At 39.4% G+C, this 6,000-nt stretch overlaps 1 non-coding gene across 1 annotated transcript; it reads left to right on the plus strand.

The window, feature by feature from the left end:
• The first annotated feature begins 4,213 nt into the window (after nucleotides 1-4,213).
• On the plus strand, nucleotides 4,214-4,317 carry LOC130984414 (small nucleolar RNA R71). Its single transcript, XR_009088352.1, has one exon. It is a non-coding gene; the product is annotated as a small nucleolar RNA R71 (small nucleolar RNA).
• Nucleotides 4,318-6,000: the final 1,683 nt, after the last annotated feature.

Genomic DNA, 6,000 nt, shown 5'->3' on the forward strand with positions numbered 1-6,000 from the left:
TATGCAGTGAATTCCAAAAACATCTATGAAGATCAGTATTAATTAGATGAGCAGAGCTTTTAGCTTTTTGCCTCTGAACAGTTTTGGCATCTCACTCTATCCTTTGAAATTTAGAATGATTGGCTTCTATAGGAACTCAGAATCCAGATAGTGTTATTTATTCTCTTAGTTAAGTATGATGATTCTTGAACACAGCTACTTTATGAGTCCTAGCCGTGGCCCAAAGCACTCTATCTTCCAGTATTACCACCGGATACGTACATGCCACAGACACATAATTGGGTGAACCTTTTCAGATTGTGACTCAGCTTTGCTAGAGTCCCCAATTAGAGGTATCCAGGGTTCTTAAGCACACTCTTTTTGCCTTGGATCACAACTTTATTTTTTTCTTTTTCTTTTTTTTTCGTTTTTTTTTTGTATTCACTGCTTTTTCTTGCTTCAAAAATCATTTTTATGATTTTTCAGATCCTCAGTAACATGTCTCCTTTTTCATCATTCTTTCAAGGGCCAACATTCATGAACAACAAATTCAAAAGACATATACACTGTTCAAGCATACATTCAGAAACCAAAATATTGCCACCACATCAAAATAATTAATCTGTTATAAAATTCAAAATTCATGCGATTCTTCTCTTTTTCAATTAAGAACATTTTTCATTTAAGAAGGGTGATGGATTCATAGGACATTCATGACTTTAAGGCATAGACACTAAGACACTAATGATCATAAGACACAAACATAGATGAACATAAGCATGAAAATTTGAAAAAAAGCAGAAAAATAAAGAACTAGGAGATTAAAGAACGGGTCCACCTTAGTGATGGCGGCTTGTTCTTCCTCTTGAAGATCTTATGGAGTGCTTGAGCTCCTCAATGTCTCTTCCTTGCTTTTGTTGCTCCTCTCTCATGATTCTTTGATCTTCTCTAATTTCATAGAGGAGGATGGAATGTTCTTGGTGCTCCACCCTTAGTTGTCCTATGTTGGAACTCAATTCTCCTAGGGAGGTGTTGATTTGCTCCCAATAGTTTTGTGGAGGAAAGTGCATCCCTTGAGGTATCTCAGGGATTTCATGATGAGTGGGATCTCTTGTTTGCTCCATCCTTTTCTTAGTGATGGGCTTGTCCTCATCAATGAGGATGTCTCCCTCTATGTCAATTCCAACTGAATAACAGAGGTGACAAATGAGATGAGGAAAGGCTAACCTTGCCAAGGTAAAGGACTTGTCCGCCACCTTATAAAGTTCTTGGGCTATAACCTTATGAACTTCTACTTCCTCTCCAATCATGATGCTATGAATCATGATAGCCCGGTCTATAGTAACTTTGGACCGGTTGCTAGTGGGAATGATTGAGCGTTGGATAAACTCCAACCATCCCCTAGCCACGGGCTTGAGGTTATGCCTTCTCAGTTGGACCGACTTCCCTCTTGAATCTCTCTTCCATTGAGCGCCCTCTTCACAAATGTCTATGAGGACTTGGTCCAACCTTTGATCGAAGTTGACCCTTCTAGTGTAAGGGTGTTCATCTCCTTGCATCATGGGCAAGTTGAATGCCAACCTTACATTTTCCGGACTAAAATCTAAGCATTTCCCCAAAACCATTGTAAGCCAATTCTTTGGGTTCAGGTTCACACTTTGATCATGGTTCTTGGTGATCCATGCATTGGCATAGAACTCTCGAACCATTAAGATTCCGACTTGTTGAATGGGGTTGGTAAGAACTTCCCATCCTCTTCTTTGAATCTCATTTCGGATCTCCAGATATTCACTTTTTTTGAGTTTGAAAGGGACCTCGGGGATCACCTTCTTCATGGCCACAACTTCATAGAAGTGGTCTTGATGCACCCTTGAGATGAATCTCTCCATCTCCCATGACTCGGAGGTGGAAGCTTTTGCCTTCCCTTTCCTCTTTCTAGAGGTTTCTCTGGCTTTAGATGCCATAAATGGTTTTGGAAAAATAAAAAGCAATGCTTTTACCACACCAAACTTAGAAGGTTTGCTCGTCCTCGAGCAAAAGAAGGAAGAAGAGAGAGTGGTGGGATAGGTGGGGATCCTGTGGGGTCCACAGATCCTGAGGTGTCAAGGAAAATTCATCCCTGCACCAAGTGGAGAGCAAAAATGCTCTTTATGCCAATTCTGGCGTTAAACGCCGGGCTGGTGCCCATTTCTGGTGTTTAACGCCAGCTTCTTGCCTTTTCCTGGCGTTTAACGCCAGTCTGGTGCCCCTTTTTGGTGTTAAACGCCCAGAATGGTGCCAGACTGGGCGTTAAACGCCCATTTGCTGCCCTTACTGGCGTTTAAACGCCAGCAAGGTTTTCCTCTAGGGTGTGCTGTTTTTTTCTGTTTTTCATTCTATTTTTGCTTTTTCAATTGATTTTGTGACTTCCCATGATTATCAACCTATAGAAAACATAAAATAACAAAGTAAAATAGATAAATATAACATTGGGTTGCCTCCCAACAAGCGCTTATTTAATGTCAGTAGCTTGACAGTGGGCTCTCATGGAGCCTCACAGATGGTCAGAGCAATGTTGGAACCTTCCAACACCAAACTTAGAGTTTGAATGTGGGGGTTCAACACCAAACTTAGAAGTTGGTTGTGGCCTCCCAACACCAAACTTAGAGTTTGACCGTGGGGGCTCTGTTTGACTCTGTTTTGAGATAAGCTCTTCATGCTTCCTCTCCATGGTAATAGAGGGATATCCTTGAGCCTTAAACACAAAGGATTCTTCATTCACTTGAATGATCAATTCTCCTCTGTCAACATCAATCACAGCCTTTGCTGTGGCTAGGAAGGGTCTGCCAAGGATGATGGATTCATCCATGCACTTCCCAGTCTCTAGGGCTATGAAATCAGTAGGGATGTAATGGTCTTCAACCTTTATGAGAACATCCTCTACAAGTCCATAAGCTTGTTTTCTTGAATTGTCTGTCATCTCTAGTGAGATTCTTGCAGCTTGTACCTCAAAGATCCCTAGTTTCTCCATTACAGAGAGAGGCATGAGGTTTATACTTGACCCTAAGTCACAAAGAGCCTTCTTAAAGGTCATGGTGCCTATGGTACAAGGTATTGAGAACTTCCCAGGGTCCTGTCTCTTTTGAGGTAATTTCTGCCTAGCAAGTCATCCAGTTCTTTGGTGAGCAAAGGGGGTTCATCCTCCCAAGTCTCATTACCAAATAACTTGTCATTTAGCTTCATGATTGCTCCAAGGTACTTGGCAACTTGCTCTTCAGTGACATATTCGTCCTCTTCAGAGGAAGAATACTCATCAGAGCTCATGAATGGCAGAAGTAAATCCAGTGGAATCCCTATGGTCTCATTATGAGCCTCAAATTCCTATAGTTCCTCATTAGGGAACTCATTGGAGGCCATTGGACGTCCATTGAGGTCTTCCTCAGTGGCGATCACTGCCTCTTCCTCCTCTCCAAGTTCGGTCATGTGGGCCATGTTAATGGACTTGCATTCTCCTTTTGGATTCTCTTCTGTATTGCTTGGAAGAGTACTAGGAGGGAGTTCAGTAACTTTCTTACTCAGCTGACCCACTTGTGCCTCCAAGTTTCTAATGGAGGACCTTGTTTCAGTCATGAAACTTTGAGTGGTTTTGATTAGATCAGAGACCATGGTTGCTAAGTCAGAGTGGCTCTGCTTAGAATTCTCTGTCTGTTGCTGAGAAGATGATGGAAAAGGCTTGCCATTGCTAAACCTGTTTCTTCCACCATTATTGTTGTTGAAACCTTGTTGAGGTCTCTGTTGATCCTTCCATGATAGATTTGGATGATTTCTCCATGAAGGATTATAGGTGTTTCCATAGAGTTCTCCTATGTAATTCACCTCTTCCATTGAAGGGTTCTCAGGATCATAAGCTTCTTCTTCAGATGAAGCATCCTTAGTACTGCCTGGTGCAGCTTGCATTCCAAACAGACTTTGAGAGATCATATTGACTTGCAGAGTCAATATTTTGTTTTGAGCCAATATGGCATTCAGAGTATCAATCTCAAGAACTCCTTTCTTCTGATTCGTCCCATTGTTCACAGGATTCCTTTCAGAAGTGTACATGAATTGGTTATTTGCAACCATTTTAATGAGTTCTTGAGCTTCTGCAGGCGTCTTCTTCAGATGAAGAGATCCTCTAGCCAAGCTATCCAATGACATCTTGGACAGTTCAGACAGACCATCATAGAATATACCTATGATGCTCCATTCAGAAAGAATGTCAGAGGGACATTTTCTAATCAATTATTTGTATCTTTCCCAGGCTTCATAGAGGGATTCACCTTCCTTCTGTCTGAAGGTTTGGACTTCCACTCTAAGCTTACTCAATTTTTGAGGTGGAAAGAACTTTGCCAAGAAGGTATTGACTAGCTTTTCCCAAGAGTTCAGGCTTTCTTTAGGTTGTGAGTCCAACCATATCCTAGCTATGTCTCTTACAGCAAAAGGGAATAGCATAAGTCTGTAGACCTCAGGGTTAACCCCATTGGTCTTGATAGTGTCACAGATTTGCAAGAATTCAGCTAAAAACTGATGAGGATCTTCAATGGAAGTCCATGGAACTTGCAATTCTGTTGCATTAGAGAAACTAATTGAGGCTTAAGCTCAAAGTTGTTTGCTCCAATGGCAGGGATAGAGATGCTTCTCCCATAGAAGTCGGGAGTAGGTGCAGTAAAGTCACCCAGCACCTTCCTTGCATTGTTGGCATTGTTGTTGTTTTCGGCTGCCATGGATTCTTCTTCTTTGAAGATCTCTGTTAGGTCCTCTATAGAGAGTTGTGCTTTAGCTTCTCTTAGCTTTCGCTTCAAGGTCCTTTTAGGTTCAGGATCAGCCTCAACAAGAATGCTTTTATCTTTGCTCCTGCTCATATGAAAAAGAAGAGAACAAGAAAATATGGAATCCTCTATGTCACAGTATAGAGATTCCTTGAGGTATCAGAGGAAAAGAAAAATAGAAGGAAGAGGTAGAAGAATTCGAACTTATCAAGAAAGATAGAGTTCAAATTGTGCATTGAGGAGGAGTGTTAGTCCATAAATAGAAGGATGTGAGAAGAGGGGAAGAAATTTTCGAAAATAAATTAAAAGATTTTAAAAACATTTAAAAAAAAGAATGATTTTCGAAAAAAATATGATTGGGAAAGAAATAAAGTGATTTTTGAAAAAGATTTTGAAATTAGAAATAAAAAATATATGATTGAAAACTATTTTGAAAAAGATGTGATTAAAAAGATATGATTTAAAAGTTATGGTTTTAAAAAGATATGATTGAAAAGAGATGATTGAAAAACAATTTAGAAAGATTTGATTTTAAAAATTAATGACTTGGCTAACAAGGAAGATATGATTCAAACATTAAACCTTTCTCAACAGAAAAGGAAACATACTTGAAATGTTGAATCAAATCATTAATTGTTAGTAAGTATCTTTGAAAGAGAAAGAAATTGATTTTGAAAACATATGATTGAAAAGATATGATTTGAAAAAGATTTGATTTTGAAAAAATTTTGAAAACTTGAAAAAAATTGGCATTAAAAACAAAATCTTCCCTCTTGTGCCATCCAGGCGTTAAATGCCCAGAATGGTATCCATTCTGGCATTTAACGCCCAAAACACTACCCTTTTGGGCGTTAAACGCCGAGCCAGGCACCCTGGATGGCGTTTAAACGCCAGTTTTCCTTCCTCACTGGCCGTTTTGAACGCCCAGCTTTTTCTGTGTAATTCTTCTGCTGAATGTTCTGAATCTTTAATTCTCTGTATTATTGACTTGAAAAGACACAAATTAAAAAGTTTTTTGGATTTTTAATAATCAAAATGCAACTAAAATCAATTCAACAATGCATGCAAGACACCAAACTTAGAAGTTTGTATACTATTGACACTAACAAAATGAGAATGCATATGAGAAACAACAAAACACTCAAGACAAGAGAATTTAAAGATCAGAGCAAGGAAATCATCAAGAACAACTTGAAGATCAATGAAGACACATGAATGAATGCAAGAAGAACAA

This window comes from Arachis stenosperma, chromosome 5 (assembly GCF_014773155.1).
Source record: "Arachis stenosperma cultivar V10309 chromosome 5, arast.V10309.gnm1.PFL2, whole genome shotgun sequence".
NCBI classification, from domain to species: Eukaryota; Viridiplantae; Streptophyta; class Magnoliopsida; order Fabales; family Fabaceae; genus Arachis; species Arachis stenosperma.